The sequence below is a fragment of the Pleurodeles waltl genome, chromosome 3_1, assembly GCF_031143425.1.
Source record: "Pleurodeles waltl isolate 20211129_DDA chromosome 3_1, aPleWal1.hap1.20221129, whole genome shotgun sequence".
Taxonomy (NCBI): Eukaryota; Metazoa; Chordata; class Amphibia; order Caudata; family Salamandridae; genus Pleurodeles; species Pleurodeles waltl.
The window spans coordinates 517166995-517193684 of NC_090440.1; the positions used below are offsets into that span (position 1 = coordinate 517166995).

General features: G+C 41.6%; 1 protein-coding gene across 5 annotated transcripts in view; it reads left to right on the top strand.

The window, feature by feature from the left end:
- The first annotated feature begins 1764 nt into the window (after positions 1-1764).
- MEF2A (myocyte enhancer factor 2A) overlaps positions 1765-26690 on the top strand; it is a 455794-nt gene continuing 430868 nt past the window's right edge. For 3 of the 5 annotated variants that reach the window (XM_069222773.1, XM_069222775.1, XM_069222776.1), the window contains exon 1: positions 1860-2173. The gene's annotated coding sequence lies outside the window, so the exon portion shown is untranslated. Of the gene's footprint in view, positions 2174-26690 lie in introns of all 5 variants that reach the window. The other 2 variants (XM_069222772.1, XM_069222774.1) reach the window with 2 other exon arrangements.

The following is a 26690-nucleotide window of genomic DNA, read 5'->3' on the forward strand; positions in this document are numbered from 1 at the left end:
TAAATGTCAAACTTATTGAATATAAAATAATTATAAAGAATAACATTTCTAAATGACTATAACATTGACACTCTTGCAAACGTGTATTAAATGTGGCTTGCATAAAACGTTAACTTTCACTGTGCACTTTTTAACAAATATATTTCAAAAGGAGAAATAACCACCTCTCTCTTGTAAACTTCCGTTACAGTAACGAGAATGCTGGATTTTGGGAGGCAGCACCACCGAGTATAAGGGACAGAGTCTGATCCCACATCGTGTGATAGATGTCAGCCTAGCACTTCCATCCAGCTAGCAGCATCTCTTCAATACCAAAAGTAAGAATAAGTTGTGGCAGCCTATCGCATGACACTCAGACTCAGGGAAGTCCACCTTTCTTTCAGTTATACAAGTCTCATACTTGTAAGGACAAACAGAAGCAGGAGCTTGGTTCAATATATATTTTATTGAAGCAACTGCGTTCTACGTAAAGAGGCATGAATAGCGATTATGAGAATAATGAAACACAGCTTTATCACAGCAGTGACCAGGAAAGTAAAACACAAGAAGAGTCCCACCATATTGTCCCAATAGTGTGCTTAATATTCCTGCTTACACTACTAAGTTTCTACTTGAGAGCAAATAGCAGCGATTGCCCTAATCCATCCTTCTGATCCCAGGAAGGACGCCCAACCCGAACACCTGCATTTACAGGTGAAGAAGAGGTCTGTTAGTCTGCTGGGAGTCCTCCCACATAGACGAAGAGGAACCAAAAGGTATCTGCAGAAATTGCAGCGATGTGCAGCATGAGATGGCAATCTGGCTAGAATGTCCCCTCTACCCTGGTGTGGATAATGTGATGTTTTATAATAACATATCTGTAATTCTAAGAACTGCCCTGACGTGACAACATATATTTTTCTGTGTAAGATAGACAATGTACTCTTCAGACCAGCAATATCCGGTAAATTTTGTGTGCACCCTAAGGGCAACTGATAAAAGAATGAAAACATATCCGCTAAAATTAAGCTTTGCTAAAATAAAAAAGGCGAAATGTAACTAGGTGAGAGTGCATAGGCCTCAAGCACAGGGCAAAATAACATGCCTGTGTAAATGCTAAAATAACCTCACAACACCTTCTTCTCATGTTTAAAGAAGCATAATGGTGCAGCCAGGTCATGCTCCTTCAGCTGTATAGGTTCCCCTTACTAGAGACAAGATGGTTCCAATCAAGAAGCACCAAAGGCCATTTTGGGACTACATTGCTCCCAGTCATTGATGTTGGTGCACCCTATGAGCTAGAATTTTATATAGATTTCTGCGCACACAAAAACATTTTGACTAAGGTTTAAACCCCACCTAAAGATATTCATTTTGTTTTATTTAAAGCTTTCTTTTTCCCACAAGTGAAAGGTGACGCTTTAGAAACTTCCACTCGCACTATTTGTAATGTTTCAAACACAATTAGTTATGAAACAACAGGTCAGAAAGCTTGGCATGTGTCACATTTCATGATGGAGTTCCAAACCCTTCTCGAAAATTGTCGCTCTCCGTCCAGCACCTGCTTAGTCCCTCCTTTAGGGCCTCAGCACCCATAAGCATTAGACAGCTGCAAAATGAGTATGCGGCTGCAGTTGTTCTAGGGTGGGTTTTTTTCCACCGATTTTTTTTAATTGTATGTCATTGTGTGATTGAGCAAGCTATAATGATCCGAGTACACTCGTGACAGATGTAATGCGGAAGGGTTCTGAGAAGTGATTCAAGCTCCATGTTTAGCGGTGGAGCGGAGAAACCTAGACTCACAGGGCCTTAGCTAGGTTTGTGTTTGTAGCTGCGCACGGAAGCGGAAGTGGCTCGCGAGCGGGGGCGCGCGGCTCCTCACACGAGCGCGCGCAGGGGGCTGGCGGCGGCTTGTGCGAGCGTCTCTACGTTAGTGCGCGACTCTCTGCCTGGAAGGCTAGTGACGCCGACAGAGGACGAGAGGTCGACGGCGGCTGGAAGCCCCTAGGAGCCGGGGGAAATAAGGAGCCAGGGAAAAGTAGGAGCGTGCGGGTACATTCGGAAGCCTCGAGTCAGGCAGGCTGTCCAGTCACCGGAGGTGGTACGGGTGCTGCCTGGGTGCAGAGACAACGTTACGAGAACTACTGTCATGTCGATGGTGCCATAGACGGCTTGAAGGGAGTCATGTTCGGCGGTGAGTGCCTTTGCCTTAGAGACCCTTGAGTAAGTGATCATGGAAGGGAGGCGATGAAGCACCTGCCTGACACGTAAGAACAAGTACAGAAACCCGCGGAGACTTTGTACCAAACTGCAAACTTTTGTTTGCTTGTTAAAGTACGATGTTTCACATGGTGTTAAACGTGCATAGATTACGCTGTCAGTTTATCCGAAATGTAAAATATTTATTTTACATGCAGTGGTATTTTTATAGCATGTTGCCCATGACATGGGCTAATTTACTTTTTTTTTAAGAAGTATAAACAGTAATTGATTTACAAGCAGTTATTTCTGTTGCTATGTTTAGGAATAGCAGCCTGGTGTTTTTTAGTGATTATTTTGCTATTCCCCTGTTTTTGTATTAAGGTGTTGTTTATTCTCCTCCCATATAGATCCCTTTAAACATCGGCGTGTATTTTCCATGACACTCACGAGAACCAATGCAAGCAACGGCAAGGGTGTCACACCTCTGCTAGGCTTACATCTTTTATGGCTGACAAGTAACCCCATGTCACGTGTGAAACAATCAGCCAGTCCTGGCTTTTTTTGGCAGAAAAGCATTCCATTTGGCACTCGTAATTTCGCGTTAGTCGGCAGCACCAAAAAGTAACGGATACTAAAAAAAAAAAAAGCTAAGACTAGCTGCAAATGTCACACATAACGTGGAACAACTGAGCAGGTATGCGTCTGCAACTCTGATCGATTTTGATGGGGAACTTGATATTGCATTCTTACAGTCAAATGCCATATGTTGTGTAGCCGCACAGTCTAGCATCTGCAAACAGAAACTGGTGTCCAAATGTTAGTTTTTGCAAGGTTTCTATGTTTACACTATACTGTTTAATAATGTAATGTCTCTACTATTAAAAACGTTTAACATGCAATGCCTAACGGACCTGGATGAGGGGATTGACCACGGCAGTAATGCAAGTCGCTGCCTCCTTTGTAGTATGGGTTGATCATCGCCCTTGGGAAGGGGGGGGCATAGGCTCCACACAGCCATGTCCCTTTATCTATGTAGTGCCGGATCCTAGTGGCCCCTGATCACATTTTGCAGGCGGCCCCTCCATTCTGAGTGACTCCTGTGGGTTGGTCTTGAAAGATGGAATGATGTGCCCAAACACGAGAAAAACGGGTTTAACATAACGTTTATTTGGCAAATGCATACTCCAAGCACCTGTGTGAACCATATTGAGTGTCTCTAGCACCTTTAGGAAGGAGGTGTGAGCCTCTGGCACTGCATTTTCTTGGAAACATGCTTCAAATTTCCCTGTTATATCCAGTGTAACACCTCCCGATTTCTAGTTCCAATAAAGTAGTTCAGAAAAGTAGCTGGTGATCTCGACAAGCTAGCTTTCAACTCTAGGAGGGATAGGGCCAGGATCTCCCAGTGGAGCAAAATTACCACTGCGGCTATTGCCCTGAGGATCACTTTTTAGTCGTCTTTAAAGACCATCACATCTGTCTCGGTTGATTTTGTCGGTGTTCAGTGTTTGTTGCCAGTATCGATAGCACCAGGGGGCCACGTGCGACGATAGAGCTCCCCATGAAGGCAGACATTTATAACATCACCCGTGGGTAGAATAAACTGTCAGTATGTAAGAAGTTTGAGATTCTGCCCACCACGAATAGCATGAGTGCCCTGAGGTCATCTACGAGAACCCAGTGGCTAGCGTGGGTTGTCAGCACCCGGGGCAAGGCAAGTAATTTGCGCCCCCTAACCCGTGGATTTAGTCTCTTCCAAGATGTTGCGCCCGGTGCGGCCGGCCCCCCCTGCACCTCCACGCTACGCCACTGCGAGAACCTACTGCTGAGCAAAGCCAGCCGATACGCGTGCGACAGCTTTTTGGAATTATTGTGGCTTCCAAAACCACCTTAGAAAATTGTAAATGCATTACGGTCCTTGTGAGTGGATTTGATGTTCAAATTTCAGGAAATGTGAACCAAGTCTGACAAGTGATTACCCCTCCCACCCCCTCAACCACCGCACCTGCCTTAAAGAAACTGACCTGGCGGAACGCATCTCCTCATTGCCCTATAATTCAGCAGTGAAGTTACCATACGCTGAGAACTGTGAAACTAGTACTATTTAAAACGAAACATTTAACACCCCAACCGGAAAATAAGTGTGGAAAATCTATAGAGGAGTGAGACGCTTATAATGCATTAATGCGCCGCCGAGAGCCCTCTGGGCGCAAAGTATTCAGTTCAAATGGAACGCCCCTTCTTCACATACCGTGCACCCTCTTCGCAGCCTGTTATCATATGCAGAGGATTTGACGCTGTGCCGTCGCGGGTTCCTAAATTGATGCAATTGAAGTGTTCGAAATTTCACAGAATATCGGTAAACGATGTGAAAATTTGTAGGCTCAATTTACAACCATAGTCTTGTTTTAACCACCAAATAATCTGGGATAGCACTGGTGCTTTAGGGAATACTAGTTTAGACTGCAGAAATGAGGGTTAATCTAAATTCAGAAACTGCCCTATACATGTATTTTGTGTGTTTTATGTTAAGTGTATTAAATCCGCTTAGCAATGACTCGAAACTTTATGCAGTCCCTTCTGTCAGTTTCAACAAATTCGCAGGGGTTGGAGTTTTTACTCTTCACTTTGGGTGTTAAGAAGTTACACAAACTCTAGACAACATTCGCGGAAGCAAACGCGATACAAATGACACCCACACTCATATAGGCCTTGCCAACCCGTGTAGTACGTACAGCACGATGGTCCCGGGTTGTGCAGCGGGGGCAGGTGGAGTGTAACATTGAGAGCAGAGTTAATTTCCTTTTCTGCTTCTGAAGAGTCTCTACAGTAGACCGCTGATCTGGCCGCCCCCTCCTCCTACATGTCCCAGTATTACAGGCTGTATGTAGTCGTGAAGAGAACGCTGTCGTGTTTATCAACACTCGTAAAAATCTCAAGTGTGCAATCTAGCTGCAAGTGCAAATGCACTACTCAGGATTCTCAGATCCTAATTCACACCGCATTCTGCGGCACCATACTTCTCCCATCTCGCAAAATCCAGCGCGCCTTTTTGAGGCGCATCCTCACCTGATGGTGCCAGGTGTTTATTTTCCATGCGCTATAAAACAGATGTTTGTTACCCCAGGGCATGCATTTCAGTGACCCGGAAAGGACGAAAGACTGAAAGTATCCACCAGTATTCAAACCTGTGCACATGACGTCACACACAGTCTGATAGCGGAAGTAGTCCATGGAGCCAGCAGACCCCTCCTCGTGCGCTGAACTGTGGAAGACATACGTAGGAAAGAGTAGTAGTCAAGTTATTTTACTCCCCTCACAGAGCAACTATCCACCATTCGGTCCTGACAGCAGCTTCTGCAGCTGACAGACCCTTTGCAGATTTGTAAACACCCAGTGCTCCCTATCTTCGGGATAGATGACCTCCGAAAGATTGGTCAGCCGCAGCCACTCTTGTGGATGATCCTTGTCTATCCGATTTAGACTCCTCGCTATGTACGTGAGATGCTCTCACATGCCCCCTGGGGGCGAGTCTACCGTTTGCTGTGTAAAATGCGCAGCTTCCTTCTCTGTTTAGGTTCCAGGCATTTTTGTAGTCCCCCTCCCCCCTCTTGTTTCCTGTCAGGAACAGTTCTTGCTGTTTCCGCGTTATCTTAAAGCATTCTAAATACTGAAAGAAAACAGATACCAAAAGACTACTGAGACGAGGACTGGCTCCTATGGCTTACACAGCCTTGTAGCAAAATGTCTCTTCCTTTCTGTGCAGGCCAGGCCCTCGCTTGCAACTAAGCAGCACCATCGGTGCAAGTAGCAGACGAAAGGCAGAGCATGGGGGCATAATGATAGACAACGGCCCTATATCACAGAATGGGATTGAAGGCAATAATGGAGGGTGCACAACTCTGAGGCAAAGAAATGTGGGGAGCGTTTGGGACCTACGGCGAATCCATGTAGCTCAGGCAGTTGGACCTGGGCCAGTAAAATAGTTTGATGGCTGCAAGGCTTCCATCGTAGTAAATCACAAACCCACCAAGTGAGATATATAAATGTGTTGTGTGTGTTCTATGCATTCATTCTACAGTTATGAGGCTCTGTAGTAAAGGTACCGAATTTAGATAATGTACCAAGCACCCACAATCAGTCGACAAAAACAGCATGCAATTAAAGGTGCGAAAATATATTTAGTGCAGACTAACGCTACATTTATAACGTGCTTTAAAAATACGTACAGAATAAAGTTAATTTGAAAGTGCCACAAAATCATGGCAGACCGGAGATACAACCTTACAGGCTAAATATTTGGCCTCAATATACACCAATGTGAATCTTTCCAAAAGGTTCTCGCGCTGCAGAACCCGCCCCCCCAAACAGCCTTTTCCCTAAACTACCAACATGTCCCCCGTTACCCTCTTTCGTAGCTTAGGCCCCCAAAGGCAGAACCTTTTAACCAAACATTGTCTTAACTCGTCATAACTATTTCTCTAGTTCCCTGCCGTCCCCATACCCTTCCTCGAACTGATCTGCTCGACCAGTAATGAGGCCAGCGTTTAATGCACCGTCTACCTGAAATCTGCCACCCTTGACTGCACCTGTTAAGCGACAACTACCAACCGCCAGTTGAACGCGCCAAACTCTTCAAAAGTAAGCCAAACCAAAGGACCTTTTTAATTCAAATGACCTCCCTACAGCCAACGTGCTCACTCAGTCTACCATGCTCTAACTTCAACACAAATCGGGTGGGAGGGTGGAGCATAGTTGAACCGCCCACCGCTAAAGGTCTAGCTCCCAACTCTTTTCCAAGGGAAGACGTCCCATTGCCCTCTAACAGCACCTGTTCCACCCCCCTGCTAATCACTACCCTGTCCTCCCATGGCTCCGCATCGCTCGCTCTTATAGCCGGAGGAGGGCTTCCTCCTCTCTTCCCAAGCTGCATTAAACCATACAACTGAGTCAGAACAGTTCCCCCAGACAATAAAATGAAGCAGAAAAATCACAAATGCAGGCCACGGCCCGTCTTTTGGCGCTGCTGGTGGTTGTTTTGAAATGTGAGCTCATTCCAAGGTACTAAAACGTGGGTAAATTATAAATATTTATACAGGGATGTACAAGACTTACATTTGCTTTCTCCAAGTCATCTGGCTTTTGTCGGGGATCCTGGCTTTCTCTGCACTCGGGCAGGATGTGAGAGAAATGTGCAGCAAGCAACGCCCGTGATCAAGGAGTCACGTTCTCTGAAACGTGTTGCGCTTGTTTGTCGCCACGAAATTTGTGAATAAAGCATCGCTGGCACGATAGTTAGGAATAGTTGGGACTACCGGAGAGCCTGTGACCTCCGCTACTATGAGACTGGGACATTTTGCGACTTGGATGTGATATGACCAGCAACAAGTGTGTGCAACTAAGCAAAGTTATGCCTCTGTTTCTGGTATTTTCAAGACTGCTTAGTAGGTCCATATACCTGCTCCAAATTGTATGCCTTCTGTAGTTACGTTACAAATCTTGTTGGGGGCCACCTTAGATTTCTTTCTGTCAAGGTAAATAAATCAGCAGCGTGGAGCTGGATAACAATGAGACTCGGCTCTAACATTGCTTAGGACAGCTAAACCAATGCGGGTACAAAAAAAACATAGGGCAGAGTACTATTAAAGCCCAGTGCTTGCAAATGTGTGATAGTTTAGTGGGTAGAATGCTTCTCACAAATGTGTGCAACTCGCAGGACACCGAGTTTAATATTCGCAACAACAACTTGGCCTTAGGTGATTCAATCATTGTTAAATTAAGCACTATTAAGTTGGGTGGCGATACCGCGTCTGATTTTATGTGCAGAGGCACTTTATGTTGTGGTAGATAAACAGCCAAAATCATACTAGGCATCTTTTTGGAGTTCATATTTGTTTGCTCTGTATGTGATCTTTGCTGGTCAGGTTTGTTTCTGTTTCACATACCCATGGCTTTAACTTTACCATTCCGTTTTTACGTGAATTTTATTACAGTTTTAAGATGAGCCTTCCAGACAGCACAGCTGTCTGGTTGCAACTGACCTATTGTGGGCTTTCCAATAGTTTACAGTGCTTACAGTGCTCCTATTGCTGGTTGGCCTTATGGTCACTCTCATATGCTTGCTTCTTATTTCTCGGTTGTCCATCTTACGTTTGTCCCTCACCCGAAGCGTATCCTCTTTATTATCTCTCTAATTAGCTACAGCTACCGCACTGCTGTCTTCCTTTGTGTTGCGAGCAGTCTTGTGTGCTTCTTTCCCTTACCAAACTCCCCTGTGCTCTGTGGTGCTTTCTCCCTGCTGCGCTTCTCCCCTGCTTTCCATGGTGGTTCTTCCTTGAGTGCTGCTTTCTTCTTGTCGCCTGCTCCACATTGCTTCCACCCCGCCCCACCTGCTTTTCTTTTTGGAGGACCAGGACAGGAAGCCAGTTGCTCCAGACTCCTCCACCTTTACAACAAAACAAAAAAAGTGAGTCACTTTGTAGGCACACGTGCATGGGGACGCATGCATATAAAATAATAATGTGGCTGGCTGCATCATCATGCCTTTGGTTTATTTATTTCACTTTACAGCGTCACCAAAAGCCAATGGGTCTCAGGAGCAAGATCTTTTGGTTTTGTGAATTCTTGTTGTCTTTTCCATAGGCGCTTTATCAGCATTACCGTGAGGACTCAGTGACAGGACCAACTTTTGACTATTGAACTCCTGCTTGAAATGCACTGCTCTAGATAGTACTGCTTCTTCAAGTACCATCTTTTGTTGTTCATTTATAACACAGTAATGTTATTAATGTTATGTATGTCATACTATGCACACCGAGTGTATTTTGATACCATATCGAAACATAGACAAAATTCTAATGATCCTCTGCTGTGAATCTCCATCTATCGTTATTTCGGTATGTGCCTGACCGTTCAAAGATTTGTTTTTATTCCCCGGTTGATGATCTGTAATTCCACACCACCAGCATTCGCTGAGTGTTACCACAATCATATGTACACAACGCATTCAATTAGACAGAAAAATTTGAATTGCCCATAACCTGAAACCACATGGTGCAGGTGGAGAGGGGTTATTCAGTGCTTTCAAGAACATGTCCACTCCAGTGGGAGAATGCCAGCTCCTACATCGAGTACTGGCTGCTCTTGCCCATGTTCCTAGGCCTTACCAGAAGAGCCTTCTCCTAGCCATTGACCTAAGCTTGGCTGTGGTTGGACTATCTGCTCTTGCAGTTCTGTGTTATGTAAGTTTTTTTTATAGCATGCTAGTCAACGGTGAGGGTCAAAGGTGCAGCAGTCAGTATTGGACAGTACTTACCACAATCCACTCTTGTTCACCAAAGCTTCAAACATATATCTTTAAAAAGACTCGTTATGTTCTCCAACCAAGTGTCTTTCGTGTCCTAGAAAACGCTTCTTTTTATCAGTCTTTTACAGGTGCACACCACAGTTACTGCTTATTGAAGCACACAGTGGATTCATTTTGAGGAGGCTATGCAATGGCGAACAATGTATCATGGTATCAGTTCTTTTCATGATTTGTCTGGTGGCATGATAAATTCAGCTCTAGCCACCTCCAACATGTGAAACAGTGGGGGCCCTATTCCAGAAGCTTTTACGTAGAGGAGTGATAATGCATACACCAAAATTAATCCTTGCATAAAATATGTTGCTTGTGGATAAATTAATGTGTTTGCATGCATTTGCTCTGTTGCTCAAAGTTTGCTCTTGAGTTAGGAGTGCAAAGGGTGCAGCCTCCCTCCAGAAAGATGCCTAAAAATGCACTTGCAGTCCTCCCTTTCTCTGCAGGAGTTTACACCAGTTGCTAGTTTCCCTTAGAGCAAGCACAAGCAGGCACAAATAAGTCCCCTGACTGTACTAATGCTTTTGGCAGAAATGAGCTCTGAAGTTTACAGTCTTATACCTAGTAAGAAGGATATTTGCATTTCTTTACACTACATGATTTGTCAATTGAGAGCCTCCTGACATGAGCAGGCCTCTTAACGTGTGGCTCATGGCAGACAAAGAATAGTGAAGGAGGGATGCATGTCCTTTGCTTTACTGGTCATCTGGAGACAGCCATGCGCAGACAGGACAGCATCCCTAGACCGTCCTTTGAATCGGGACCTGTGTGCCTCAACACTGTGAATCAGGCCTTTACTACGGTTGTGTAGCATTCTAGGATGGGCTCAATTGTATAACCTGTTTTAATCTACAGACACATTCTAACAGTTCACGTAAACTTGCTGTTCCGGTACTGCACAGACGTTATCATAATTTTAACCTGTGTGGAGACTGCATTAGAATATGGTGCTTTACCACACGATTATACTAATAAAATTATGCAGAATTCACTGCAACCGCTTCGAACAACTTCTTCTCATTTCTCCTGTGACCTCCGTTCTGCTATTCATCAGTCAGCTTTTAGACGGACCTTCTTGGAGCCAGTGATCTTAAGCAGCACTGCTCTGTTTGTTCTATGGTTTCTGCAGATGAGCAATCTTTAAGTTTATTGCAAATAATACTTTCCTAATCATCCATCTTTCCAGTCAAGCGTCACCCCAAACTCCTTCGCCTGTGCCTTTTCTAGTTCTGTTTTTTTTTTCTTCCAGATTGTCTCACAGTCTACCAAAGCCTATCGTTCTCCCTCCCTCAGCCCCAATAGGGTGTTGGGGAAGGGGCCATTAAAAAAATTAGAATATACAGACGAACTAGAGGCTACAATTGAGGCTAATTAGTTGGTGCTTTTCTCTAGGATATGCAACTTGTACTAATATTTAGTACAAGAAGGAATGTAAAGTGACACCACGAATTGGCAAATACGTTTTCACTTTAATATTATTAAAAATAAATCTATTAATTCTTCACTGGAAAGACACATGGTTGTTTAAATTTTGTATAACCTTTATGCAACAATCCTTAATATTGTTGCACAGGATAGCATTAAAACATCTAAATGTGGACTAATACCCATATACCTGATGGCAGATGAAAAAAAAAAAAGATGAAGGGGAAATATAAGATTAGTAGGTGAAAGCCCATATAAAGGGAATACTTTTTATATCTGATTGGGCTGCTGTGCTTTCATGACTCCCTGTGTTTTCAACACAAACCGACATTTTAAAAGCACTACAAGAGAAAGAGAGGTCCTGATACCACTCACTTGTTGATTCACTTGAGTACAGCATTTGATTGGGGAGAAGTTCTGTAAACCCTTTAAAGACAAAGGATGGCAGTGTTTCACTTTTTGCCTAGTGGGGAAGCTTACATTTAATAAAGCTTGACTCATTTGTTTATTATGACAAGCCAGGGATCAGGGCTACTGACCTGATTGTTTTATTATGAGAAGTTGTGACAAAAACAGTAGGATTAGGCATTTGTGAAAAGCTTATGTTAAAGTAAAAGGGCATTTAAGTGCGTATTGTTATTTCACTGTGTTAAACCAAGTAGTGGTGATTTTTTTTTTACATGGAATCTCACACTTAACTATAGAAAGCAAGGGCTGGTGTTGGTTACCTCTCTGACAAACCCCGTGGGTGGAAGATTTGCACCAGGAGAATCCTTGTTGGGCTTTCTTAAGATGGTTGTGTTTGGTTGTCTTAGCAGTAATTTTGTACATATTTGTAATTTTTTATGGATGTTTGACTGCTTTATGGACAAGCCTATGTGCAGTAAAGTAGATTTGGGTCGGTTACAGTGTCAAGCCAATGATAATGACTATAGACCAGTTTGATTTAATGGGAGCAGTCATGTTCCCTGATATTTTTATGAATTGGTATCACTAAGGCTGGAGGGCTCCTTTTAATAATTATTATGAAAGTATATGTTAAAGCAAATAGGTCTATATCAGCAAATTTGTATTTCACTAAGTTAAAGCATGTAGAAAGGTATTCTGTTACATAAAAGCTCTCTGAAAGCGATGGTGAATAAAGGTTTTGGTGTTTGTTACTCTCTCTGACAAACACTAACGGATAGAAGATGTGCTCTGTAATAATCATAGTTATGCCCTTGCAACTTTCGTTTTTTATATATTTATAATTTTAGGACTGCGTGGTGGTTGCCTTGATTGAAGTATGGCGAACAAGAGATGATTTTGGTGACAAGCCAATGAAAGGTCTGATCGTGTCAATGAGAATGGGAAAATTTGTCAGATGCCATAAGTGTGATGTATCTTTTGTGAAAATAAATGTTCAGTATAATTTCCTAGGGATCCTCAGATATGCCTGTTGAGTTATGCTTTTTTAAATTAATTTATTATTTTAGAAAGATGGCATCTCAATGGCATATTTCAATGCTTACAGCTAGATGTTTGTTCCTCCAAAATGAAAATCACAGCTGAAGAAAATAATCATCTTTTGTGTGTTTTTTTTTCCCCCCTCAATTTTACCCTATCTGTTTTACTGGTTTTCAAAGTCTGTGCACATGTCTGTGCATATTCAACTTTCCTCTAGGGCATACAATTTACAGTGTCACCCATGACACAGAGTTAAATGTCACTTGTGGACTACAATACTGATCGTACCATCCACTACAGTGGCAGGAAAACTAGCTTCAGGCCTTTCTTGTGTAGTCTGAATGCAGTAACTTACAACCTGTTGCCACCACTGTCAACGTAACCATTTTTACGAGAGGATAATTCCTGTTGTACATAATAAGTAACTCTTAAGTACTTTTTGTTATCCACAATGTGGAGTGCATGCTATTTAAAAGTGGTACATGTGAGAAACTAAAATTGGTGTGTTCTTCTAGTGACTAGGCTCCAAATCTATTTTCAGTGGCAGGGCTGTAGCTGAATCCTAGGAAATATCATAGGTCAGATTATAATCTTTAACCTGTGACTTTTGTGGACACATCTAAAGTAATATTTTAAGGACTATTTTCCATATTCATTAGAAGTCTAATTCATTTCTAAAGTTTAATTTTTTTTAAAAATAAATATTTGAGGAAATTACCCTGTAAAGAGGCCTGCAATTTCACAAGTGAATGTGAGACCTGAAGAAGCAACCCTTTGTCCCCAAAGCCAGGCTGGCACCGAATTCGGTGGAAGGGGAGCTACTCCCAGAAGCAGTGTAGAGTGACCACAGAAGAGGCATTTTCTAATTTCGCTGGCCACACCTCTGTATAGGCACACAAACTTTGAAAAACGGAGGAGGGTTTTTTTTATTGTAAATTTTAGAAGTAAGGTACACTTTGGGATTATTTGCAGTAGGGCGAACAGGACCTGCTACTAAAGTGGTTAGGGATGTCCCTGTGAACCTTTACCCCGTCGGTTAGGCAGGAGTCAAGGGGCACCCCCTCCCACAAGCTGGGGTCAACCAAAAATGTGGCGCTAAAGGCACCCTTCTCAGCACTTTCTGGACCTTCAGAAGAAGACTGCACCTGCTGTCTGAGGCCTGAGAAGAGCCCTAAAAGACTGGACCTGCTCCCTCTTGTACCCAGGACAAAGAAGTGGACTGTAAGGGTGAATTGGCTGACCACCTCGGGAACACAGCAAGCTGCAGGATAGCTTTTTCTTGAAGTGACGAGTTGACCAGTAACAACTAGACCTTGCTGGTGGCCTCTGCAGGAGTGAGTACTGCCCTCTAAGAGCTGTGTATGAGGCCCTGGGAGTCCTACAAGTGATCCAGAGGAGGTGCTCCCGAAGCCCTGTGAAGTGGGGACTTAAAAATGTTTGGACTTCCAAAACCAATGGAGCTGTCGGGGGAGACTTGCAGCAAAGGTTTCTGGATTTGATGCACCTTAATCAAATACAGCTTCAGACTTGCCCCGCTGGAGGATTTTGAGCTCCATAGCAAAAGACAAAATCCGAAAGTAAAATCTTAGAACGGGGCAAATAGGCTTGGTGCATTCCACTTGTGCGCCATTGCGGTCGGCCTAAAATTGCTTTTAAAGCCCGGTCTATCCCTTCCACCAACTGCCATTGAGCTTAGTGCTGTTTATCTATATTTTTACTTTAAACTTAAAAAAAAAATACATTGGTATGGTTCCCCCTTGTTGAATTGTTGTCGTTTTGGGTGGCATTTTCTTCATTAGAATTTACTCAATTTTTACACTTTGCCTTAAGTTAAGCCTCTGCTCTGTGCTTGAGATACCAGGGGGCTGAGCCCAGGTTAATTTAGTGAATTTAAGGTTCACCCTGGAAAGTTAGTGTAATTATTTTTTGACATGGGTGACCACCCCTCCAAAAAAATAAAAAAGTTTTCACAGCGACAAATTTCCATTTTTGCAGAATGGTTAGGGAAAGGATATTTGCTGTTAGACTGGGGGTCAACAAACTAATTCAATCTATGAGATTGTTTTGCAATATTACATGTTCCATTAATATTTGATTGTTAAAATTAGGGCACTAGAATCGTGCTGTTTTAAATGCACAAATTGTTCTGATTTTTTTTTTTTATATATATTTCCCTACTAAAAAAAAAAGTACAATCTATTTAATATTGAAAGTTATGACTAAGATAGTAACCCAAGGTATTGTAAATAGCATTTTGTTACACAGAATCTAACATAGTACTTCAGTAGGCAAAGAGTTTTGGTGTATCGTACTCCTCTAACACACACTTTCAGTTAAATATTTACAATGTGATCATCTTTGCTAAGCTGTTTGACAGGGTTTAATGTTGTTTTGACAAATGCAATGTTTTGCAATTTCTAATTTTATGATTGTATTCCTGAAGTTTACCATATTTTTTTGCTCTATTTGTCGTACCGGAGTTGAACTGATTGTTTCATTAAGGCCTTAAACGTCTAATCTGTTTATTATGAAAATGTAGAACTGAGGCTGTAGGCCTTAGTCATTGTGCTCCTGTATGTAAAAGACAATAGGCTTTTAATAATGGCATTATGCTACACTGTATTTATACTTGTATCCAGGTATTTTAGCCCTCATGTTTGAATAGTCCAAATAAATCATAAATTGCAACAGATACTGACTTGGGATTTCTAATTTGCAATTTATTCTAATGTATTTCAAAGAAGTGGTTGCAATTTGCGCACCGACTTCTACTGAATGCATTGTTCTTTTGTAAACCAAACTATGTATTAATAGGTTAGTTCACATAATACCAAATTGTAGTGGGTTTCATTTCGACTGGTCTCATTAATAGGCAACGCACTATGATTAGCTAGAGTCACAGGCATGGTGGACTACTGGAGACAGCAGACTGCCATGTCTATAATCAGTTTTAAGCAAAGCATTTTTTCCCCTTAAATGTAGCCTTTTATGAAAGCTGGATGTGTTTTAAAAAAAAAAAAAAAAATGTTTGTAAGGAGCAAGCAGTGGTCCCAGGGACCACACCATCTGCCCCCCCTTCAGACACTTTATTTTGTCTACATTCACAAAGGGGAAGGATCCCCTTCCCGTTCTGAAATGCTTTTGCAGGTGGTGGTAAAATATTAATGTTTGTGACTGGATTTTAGTTGTAAAACATTAATAAATAACTTAAGAATTGGTATTTGGATGCAGAAGCCTTGATATGCCCCTTCCAAATGCCACTTTGGTATTTTACTCAAACTCAAATTGCAACATGGTAACATGTTGCTTAATTGCAATATCGGCTTTGTATTTTTAAAAATGCCATTTTAGAGTTGCAAAAGCTCATTTTACCTTTGCAGCCATAAAATTCATTTCTACATGAGGGCCATTGTTTTATGCGGTCTTCGCAGATTACCTTAGCAGGCAAGGCTTCCTCTGACAAACTTTGATTTGCACTGTGATAATACTTGTTGAGGACCTTGTGAGAAAGATCAAGTGCAGTACGGTAGACTTGGGTTGGTTATGGGGAATAGCCAATGATAAAAGCTATAGGCTGATCGGTTCATTGGGTTAAGTTATGTGAGAATCTGTGGACTGATCTGTTTATGAAACGTAATGACAAAAACCGTAGGCCTGACTTATTTATTGTGAAAATCATTTGTAGATGTTGGGGTTTCCTGACTTCTAACACACCCTATCTGGATGAACATAACTCGGAGTGAGACAAATACCCCCGCCCCCCAACTTTTTTCCTTTTCTCTGAAGATGGTATGTTACATATGACTCTTTTTGGGACTTATGACTTTTACCCAGGTGTACCCCCTCCCAAGAAAGAGTATCAACGCAAAAGCACATGTATGATGATTTATCGAGTGCTTAAACTCACTTGTGACAGAAGAAACACTTTGTCATACGCTAGACCTATTGGCATTACCATTACTTATTTCTCATTAAATTGAGTGAGGAATAGCTGATGCAATACTGGGTGATGTGTAGTAACTTTCAGTTAATGTATTTCATTTTCACTTTTTTATTGCTATCTTCTCCGATAATTCTCATAAGCTGTATCTTGATTTTACTGCCCTTTGACTTTAGTGGTGAGTAGTCCCTAATCTAGCATGTGTCTGTTTCATGGATTGGGTGGTGTAAATAATGGTGATGTGAATAAACTACATACTTCCTAGTTTACATCTTCTGACTCCATCAAATGAAATACTTGAAGTGTGATGGGTACGGTGAGGAGTTACATTTCTTACAGGGATGTGATATTAATAGCTTGGTTCTGGAATGAAATTTCTAGATTGTCCCCGTTTACCCTCAAATGTTTCACCAGAGTATGCTTAAAGTATTCATATAAGAATTTAAGCTTTGCTAATAAAACCCTGAGAGTCCACAGGGGCTACATGTGGTTTTTTTTTTTTTTGTTTTTTTTTTTTGAGTGGGGGTTTGCTCTTAACGGAAGATGATGATGATGATGATGCAGTTGTTCTTGTGCTTTTAAGTTGTCATTATTTTTAGGTGTTGATATCATACTTGTGGCCCTCTCCTGTCTTTTCAGTTTTTGCTCCAGTAATCCTTCCAAGGCAACGTCTTGCCATGTTTTCCTGGTTCCCCACATTTGAAGGTCGAGCTCACAAGCGATTTGACCTGTTGTAAGAATTGTGTGCTCTTAACCATGCCCACCGCACGCCCATCACTTTCACTAGTTTGTGGGCTTGCCTTTCAAAAATGCTTTCTTTGTCCCTCTTTTAGATGGTTTTGTTACCGCCTTGCAGACTGCCCCTGTTACATGGATAATTGCATGATTGCTGATACGTTTGACCGTGAGCGAACTTCTTTTTGTATCTCACTTTTGTGCTCATGCTCTTGGTGGCCATGGCGCTTTGAATCGGCTCGCTTATGTCAACTGTTTTACTTCTCATTTTCAATTTATGTAGCAATAAAAGTCCATTTAGGAATTTACAACGCTAATAGCTCTAACTCAAGAAGATGTGAGACCTGTTGCAGTGTTTTTCCTACTGCAACTGTCCTTTTTAGTGTCTCCTGAAGTATGGAACTGTCTAAGGTCTCTTAGCGTAAAACAGAAAAAGCTCTTTTCCCTGGTATGTCAAAAGAGCTAGAAGTGTAAAACTCCTCTTTATTGTACGTGTTATGAGGTTACCACATTGCCATGGCCATTTCTAGTGTATTTGATACAGGTCTGTACCAGTTGCGAGTGGTGGAACTTGTACAACTGTTGCCTCATCAGAGGCCTGTAAAGATGATCATCAAAGAGACAAAGTCAAAGCCTCTGTACCAATACTGCTTTTTTTTTTTATTCCCTTTTTTTTGGGATCATATGACATTTTACAGACATTTTAAACTATTTTTATCTAGACATAGAACATGTCATAAATCACACATGTAAAAACATATTAAATTCTGTATATCTGCTTTTATATAGTGTGCGTGGATCAGGTGAGAAATGTGTTTTTTTTTTCTTCATTTAGGAAAACATGGTACATTTTCCTGCCATTTAATTTCCTTATGATATGGTAGAGTGTAGCAGTTATAGCCAACTCACTCATCCTGTACTGCTTTTACAATTTTAGAGAACCTTTGTATTTGAAAAGGGCCAGCGAGAGGCTTTGAATTTGAAACAAATACTATAAAATTATATTTTGATGTCTTTAGTGTTTTATTTTTATGTCTTTTGTGCACAGCATTTACTTCAAGGGTTGTTCACTTTTACAAAAATTTAGCAAATGCCGGGTATGGAGTTACACCAGCCTGTGCAAGGAATGTCACTTGGTAAAGGTGGCTTTGATTAATGTCATACTGCTTGTGATCTGATCCCTTACACGCTCTGTCAAGTGCATGACGTTCTAACACAGAGGTCTTTAAACATTTTAATGTAGCGCCCCTGGAAGTAAATTAACAATTTAAGCATTGTAGATAAGTTCAGTTATTCCTTACAAAAATGCAATCAGATACACGATTTCCAACTTGCCAGTGGCAGCATGGACTCTGTAAAAGTGAGTTTGTCTACAGAGTGACTGTCAGTAATGAGGGAAGGGACTTTGAGGGTTGCGTGGAGCCCTCCGAATCCCCCACACACTTTGACACCTACTACCAGCCACGACATGAGAGAACAAGCATTTACAATGCAACGGGTCTCCCGTTTGCTCATGTTAGAGCTGATCGCGTTGTAAACTCCTAACCCGACTTTTCACCTATCGGGCAAAAGTGCATTTATGTACATAACCCGAAAAAGTTAAATTAACTATGTAAAGCGCTCGACTTCTGCCAAGCGAGATCGCGCTCGTAAATTAGAGAAAAAGAAGTCCACGAGCCCGATGGAAAACAGCGAGCCTCGCATGTTTTCTGTACTTGGTCGCTGCGCTCGAGGAGGGCTAGCCACCGGAAAAGGCATGACGTATGCGTGCCTTCGACTAATGAAAGCAAGCAGATTTTATTAGGCAAGCCCACGAACCAATACAAAACACACTGACGTGAAGTTGACAGGGCTCCGAGCCCTTTTCAAAATACTAAAGCGTCTCGCTGCGATGCAACGCAGGCTCGACCCTAAAAAATACATTACTGATGGCCCAATATAGAAAGGCTTGCTGCCACTTTTTCTGTCACTAAAAGCACAACACTGTTTTAAACTCACTGTACCTTCCCGGCTTGATTGGGTGGGGTAGAGGGGCCGTCAACATGTTTGACTCCTGGCCCGCAGTTCCAGGTCCTTTGCTTTACCATAGCCTCCTCTCAGCAGTTTGGAATATTACTATTGTTTTAGTTATACTTTACCTTGGGCAACCGGAGCCTGTGGTGGGAACTCTAAAATGTTTTGATGTACAACTTTTTTGTGCAGGCACCTTTCCGTACATGTTTGATTGTTTAATGGGAGGGGGGGGAGGAAGAGGTGAAGTGGCCTTGAAAAGATTTTTCTAGTCTCTAGACCAGACCTTGATGATCAGTAGGAATCTTCCCACTTACTTTTCTTTCCCCTGTTTGCCTGATGGTACCTTTCTTTCATGTTCTTAGATGTTGTTATGGGTGCTCCAGAGAGTTTCAGAGAGCACATTTATTTACAATTTAGTTCTTCCCTGGTGGTCTTGGCTACTGGGTGCCTTCCTGCTTGTATTTTTCTTTAAAAAGAAAGTTTGCTATCTGAAGAGAAGCTCTTATTATTGTAAGCATGCTAGCACCGTCAAGGGTTTTTATTCAAAATGATGTCAAAACAACCTTGAAAGTGCCTTTTTGATTTAGAAAATTGTGTGGAATAACACCTGGAACCCCTTTTCCCCCTCCCTGCATGCTTACTGATAAAGGAGCTAGCGATTATTATTTTCTTTTGTTAATTTGGTTGAATCTTTTTTTTTTTTTTTTTAAACACTTTTTCTTCTTTGACCCAAAGGTATGACCTTTGGTAACACTATTTGATAAGAAATAGTTACTATTAATGTAACCAGATTGCATATATTATACCCACCACAAGCATAGCCACCTATTATTTTCATCCTAAACAATAGGAGGTGTTCAACTCCATGATACTTGTTTTATTGACCTCAGGAAAATTTAAGAGATGAGTCGGCTATGCTGGGATTTGAAAGTCTAACCTGCTGCAATAGTTTAACCCACTGAATTTTAACACAAGTTGAGTCGCACTCCTTTTGAGACCTATTTGGTCTGGCAGTATGATAAAATGTATGCAAGTCAAAATACTTAAATTTTCCACAGATTTAAAATGCGTTACTAAATCAAAACTGATAGCAACATCCTTCCCGATCTTACCAAAATAGTTTGATTCGTGGCCATCTGCCCCTGTACTTTGTAATTATGTTAAAGTAAATAGGCGTACCTTTCAACAGGTCGCTTGCCAAAATACAGTTTTTCTGCCACATTTTACGCCTGCAACTTGTAAAATATTTCAGTAAGAGACAGATTATATTTTTTACCCACCTTCCAGGATGTAACCGGGGAGGTATAATGAATTAAAATGTGTAATAGATCTCTACCTTTAAAGCCTATGGCAATCACTTTTTGAGTTTATTTTTTTGGTACCTTGGCCTAATCCATGCAATCCTGTGGCTGCCTTGAGTTAAATGTGAATTCTACAAAAGCCATGTTTAGAAGCTCGTACTTCCCAGACTTTTAGTCTAAATAAACTGTAAACCATTTGTCGGCAGCAGTCTGTGTCACTTGTACAGGCCTTGGATTTGCTGTACTTACTTACAAAGCCACCACCGCAGCTGGGCTATCTCTGGTACTGACAGATGGAATATATTTCCTTTGTTATGGAAGATCAAAGTCCATGATACGGGGACTGCATAATTTGTAATAGTCTGTGTCTTGTGGTTTTATTTTCTGCAGGTGGCTATTGATACTTCGGACAAAGGTGTTGAAGAATGTGCTTGAGCCACCAGCATAGACTTAAAGTCCTCTTCTAACTGCAGAGGGTCCTCAGTTCTTCCGTTGATATAGGCCTTTTAAGAAAACAATTGTGGTTAAATAATCTAAATTGATGCACCCCTATTCTTTTGGTGCTTTGTCGGACTTGGACATGCCATAACTTGAGCTTCCTTACTTTTTCATATACAATTGCTGCGAGTGATTCTTTACTGTACACCACTAAAAACATAGGTAATCCCATATTAAATCAATCCAGGAGTAAGGAAAAATGTGACAGATCTTTATTCACGGCTAGGTGTTCACTTTTAAAATCTAGGGTCCAACATTGAGCTAATACGTTTTATAACATACAGGCAAAAGGACACGCATGCTTAGGTCCGTGGTAATCTGGCTACGATCTCTAGAACCACATTCAGTGGCTAACTTGTGAGCACATTTTTTATTTGGGGCTTTTAAAATGGCAGAGACAGTGGAAGGTTGTTTTTGATTATATGCAGGTGACTGCTGCATACCACACTCCGCCCCTCCCTAAAAAGAAAGCAAAAACATGTAAGGCTAGTGTGTTAAAGGTGGCAAATGAATATCCATCATGATAAATGATTATTAGTCATCAGGATCAAAACTCCTATTCCAAGACTTAAGTTGCTTTTTTACAACAGTATTTTGGGACACATTGAAAATGGATAGTACAGCAATTCATAGAAATGATGTGACATTTCAGCAGGAGTAGGCGACTTTGTAACTGGGGAACCGAGTTTAAGTCTCGGCGTCGGCTCAACAAGCTGTGATTCTGGGCAGATCACTTAATCTCCGTGTGCCTAAAAAAAATTGTGACCTTGTTTGATGTAACTAGTGCTTATGTAAAGCGCTCCAGTACCTTCGGGTCGGGTTCGCCCTTTATAAGACTACAAAAAAAAATAGTCTATCATGTACACTAGTTCATGTTTCGGTTTCCTAAAGTACAAACATTTTCATAATTTAACGATGATAGCACTGTGCCCCCTTGAAATATTTTCGAATGCAATGTTTTTATTTTTTTTATTTTTATTTTTTTACTCCATTTCACCCAGAATCACTGTGAATGTGTAGCTTAACCCTGGGTGTTACGGTTACAGTTAGTCAACGGGATGGAGCGGTTTAAAATGGTTAGGATAACTAGGAAAGACTAGTTCCTGGGGACACGCGATCCTGGAAGATAAGGCCGTCATAGTTACGGTTGTTTCAGTGTTTAGTACTAAGGTTCAAATCATAGTGCATATGTCTGAAATTTTTAGTGGTAATGGTTAAGTTTAGAGTTTGTGAAGAAATGCCAAAAACCCTTGTAAATGTAACATTAGTTGCATTTGATTGTCCTTTGGCATTTTTGATATATTAGGGTTGCACCAGGGGCGTAACAAAGGCCCCCACAGCCCCTGTGTGTGTGTGTGGGGGTGGGGTGCGGACAAGCATGTTCTGTGCAGGGTGGCCCCTTCCAGTTTCGTTCCCTTTCAATTTACTTGCTTTTGCAGCTGTTTGATTTCTTGTAGAGATATTGGCGATTTGTATGGTTCACATCACAAGTTGGTTAGCCGTTGGTGGTTGCGTTAGCAAACTGAATGGTTGTCCGTTTATTAACTTTGAAGGATGCAGTGAGCACCAAAGTGAATTGAGGTAGAGTTCTAAGTTTGCACCAATACCTCTACAGCGAGTGCTCACCCTGCTGGTGAAGTCCACATTGTTATTGACTGTCTTCATAATGGTTACGGAGATCATAAAAAGGTAGATGCCTCGGGTGTTTTACTGTCTCATACTCCTTAGAATGTCCTTTCTGTGACATTCCTTGGCCTTATATTAGTCAGAAATACTTTGTGAAATTCTAGTTGTAGCCATACTGATGATACATTCATTTTTTTTCAGCAGATTTTTTTTCTCAGTGCTTCCGAGTGATGGCTCACTGCATGGATGAGAAACAAATGTGAGTTTTGGTTGTGCTACATAGCTTTCTCCATTTCTTTTCAGCTATCCTGCCCTGATCTATTCAGCTAGAGGACACAGGCTGTGTGAAGTGCTCCCTTCTGCAAAATGACAGAAATGTTACTTCTACATCTGTGGTTGGTTGTAACAAAGAGTTTAAATTCAAGCTTTGCATAGCGCAGTTTCCATGGACTTCTAACAGGCTCTAAAGAGCTTTATGCCTCTACCAATGCCCGATGATTTCTGAATGTATTGTCGTTCAGTGTGTGTATGTTGCTCTTGACAGATATGGGTTAACCCGTAAGTAATTAGAAAGGTTTCAGACAAGGTTGCTTCCTTAAAAAAAGTAGTGAAGCCGGTCAAGGGTCACCTGACGTAACTTTTTATTTTTTTTTGGTTCATCCCAGGCAGTCTTTCAAAGGCATCTGCTTGTCATGAAATATCCTTCTGTTCCTTTCATATGCATCTCTAAAGATATTTTAAGTTTAGAGTCAGGCTGACTGCACAGTTTGGTATACTATAATAGTGTTATTTATTAACATATTTTTCCGATGGTTACTTATAACTGCATATTCCTCACCTTGTGAATATTCCCAGATGCCATAATGGATTGTGAAACTCAAAAAGCAGTGCTCCTGTATGCCAGTGTTGGAGCAGATATGCTCATATGAGAAATTTTTATGATTTGCGTGTGTTTACTAATGAGAACATTCGATAAAGAAACTAATATTTGAAAATAACGTGTGTAAGTAAAATGTGCCCACAGGGAGTGGTCACTGTGTATTAACAAGATGCTAAATAATGAGAAATTCATGTAAAATGTATTAATATATCATAACTGGATGTATAACCTATCTTTTGTGTTAATTCGCATTCTTAACTTAGCCATGCTAAGGGCCTGGTTTTCGCTGGGCCTTGCTTGCTTTAACGTGGAGACGCAACAAGGCTTCCGAGGACTGGAACTGGAGAGAAGGACCTTGAACTGTGCAGAGTTCAGAAGGCTCTGCTAGAACATTCTGCAAATGTACCCATAGACAGGAGATGATGAAGATACAATTATGTGTAGTATAGGCTAAACGCACTTTCCCAGGACTTGAACAATGGAAGCACTGACTAAAAGACTGTGTGCAACAATTTAGTTACCTGAAGAGCCGGATGATGTTCTCATCGACAGAAGAACCAATCAAACTAATGGAACTTAAATCCTGAATAGACGTGTATATGCGGTAAACAAAAACTATAGGTTAGAGTCATAACTTCTGATAAGGTTGAGCAATTAGTGGGACGGACTGAGAGACCCTAATATGTCATGACAAGGGGAGAAAAGAGAGTGGAGAGGAGAAAGTTGATGACGTCAGGAGACTCTGTCAGAAGTGCCTGATTCTTGCTGATGACTGATGATCTGGAGACGAAGACTGACTCGTTGGTGATCCATCTTGGATAGGAAGCTATAATAATGTGACTGACTAATATGTGCTTTTTCTTCTAGGTACCAACTGCTCTGTTTTAAATATTTACTCTCTTACATAGATTTTTTTCCAAATTAATGTTTTTCCAAATTGTTTCAGCATGAAGACCCACATGCTGATGCTAATCTGGGTTAGGTAGGCTGACAAGGGTGACTTTGACGGTGACAATTGACTGACGAAATTGCTTTGCTGAATTACTATATAATGTATTGAGAAATTATTAGTCAGTTGTTTGATTTTGCATCCTTGGTTGAATAATGCTTCATGATGATTAATAAAGCTTGATTAACAAAGTTGAATAAAAGTTTTTGATTAGAATTGTAACTAATAGGGAATAAAAATGATTAACCTTTTGAGAGTGATGGTATTTCTTATTAGATAGGTTTTCATTAACGTTTGATATTGATTATAGTGTTATTGATGGTTCAATAGTCTACCGCATAACTGGGATACCCCATGCGATCCAAAAGGTTAATCGACCTATACGTGTCCCCTTGTAAGTTTACTTACTAAGGACCAGGCGCGCTAGCACCAGCAAGTGGCGGTCTAAGGGTCTGCATCCACACTTCAGAAGTGATGAAAGGAGCCACATATGTGTGTCACCTATGCACACCGACCTCTGTTATTTCTTTCTGTACCTTTAGACGCGGTTCGGGAGCTATGCTCCTCTTTCACTTCACTCTACAAATTCATGTAAAAAAATAAATAAATAAAAAGTGTGCAAGGAAGCATGTCACACCCGAAGACTACACGGTTAAACACTTTGAATGATTATCACAAGCAGATGTCTGACACAGATTCCACAAGATGTGTGTCTGGTGTTGTAGTTCGGTGCACAACTACAAGGTCTGCAACATCTGTGTGCAAATGAGTCCAAAGGCCATTTGTAGAAGCAAAACTTTGTGGCGAAACTTCACAAGATTCCACCTAGTTCCCGCTTTGGGTCAAAGTGAAGTGTGGACCCACACCTGAAGTTGTTCCTACGGCAGATCATCTTTGTGCAAGAAGGTTTTGTCCCAGTCCAAGAATATACACTAGAACTCTTTTTCCAGAGAATGCATAAGGGCGTCACTGTGCCTCGAGGTTTCACTCCCGTTCCACTGATGAGCCAATTCTGTCTTTTGTCCAGATACACCCGGAGTCTCTGTGTCCATCTGCGACATTGCGGCAGATCGAAGTCTTTTGAAAAGTCATGCTGATATGCCGCTTCTCCCCTCCCCCATGCCCCTTCTGGCTCCAAAAATCCTCTCGGGCCTCTAGACTGGTTACCACTGGTGTGTTTGCCCTCAGCCTAGTATATATCCATTGAGCCTTCATTGGGTCCCACACCGGCTCCATTGAGAGTTCAGTGCTGAATTCTGCCTTGTCCATGGATGACGATGCTTGCACCACCATTGCCAGAAGATGAATCGCAACCCGTCATTGGTTCTGACTCTGATCTGAATTAATTTCAACCACAAAATAGACAGTGCCCGGATCCCGATGTTGCTAGCCAATATTAAAAGCCTCAGGCTCAGCCACTATTGCACTCCTATGCGTTGCGCACAGACTTTATACCAACATTTTGGCTCCGACTCTGACCAAAGCCAGCCATATAGAGGTAACAGTGGATTTCCCCCCCCCCCCCTTTGATAATGTAGGCAATTGGGACATGGATCTACAGAAGACCTGTTGGTTAGATAACTCCTTCAACACTGAGAAATGACATCTTTTGTCTCTGTGATTCAGCGTCCTTGACCTTCACTTCTCTTCTATGGAGATAAAAACGAATTTCCTCACTGAGGTCTTCCGGCCTGACCTGGCACTGACTGAAACTCTTCTGCCTTTTTACGAGACCCTCATAGACATGCTTCTGGCTTCTTGGGCAAAACCATTTTCTGGCTCTCTGGTCCATCTATAGGCCACCCATCACTAAAAACGAGCTACAGGCGATCCTGACACTTTAACTCCGCATCCACCCCTGAAAATGTGGTGGTGCAGGTGTCCAACCAGCAGAGTTAACCTAAATGGTTTGCTAATGACTTCTGAAATGTACATGAAGAAGTCCCCAGAACCAGTACGTAAGTTGAGGCCTTAACAGTGGTTTGCAGATGCTTAATACAAATTACTCGAATCTCTAATTTTTAGCTTGCACCCAGGCGACCTTATCAAACGCTATTCGATGTGTGAGGTCATTCAGTTGGAGAGCTAAAAGATGAGCAAAGGTATAGAGAGTCTGCACTGATGCTGTCTTTGTGATGAATGATTTGTGTCTTGCTAAAGCACAGTATCCAAAGCACAAAATCTAAAACAAATGGGGTTGTCATTACTTTTTTTGTTGGATGCTATGTCCTATGTGCACTAGCAAAATAAACTATGTAGTTTGAGTACACTAAGAGGCTTCAGTAAGTAAGACGATAACCACCTATCATGGAGTGTTCCTGTCCTCGGGGTGTGTC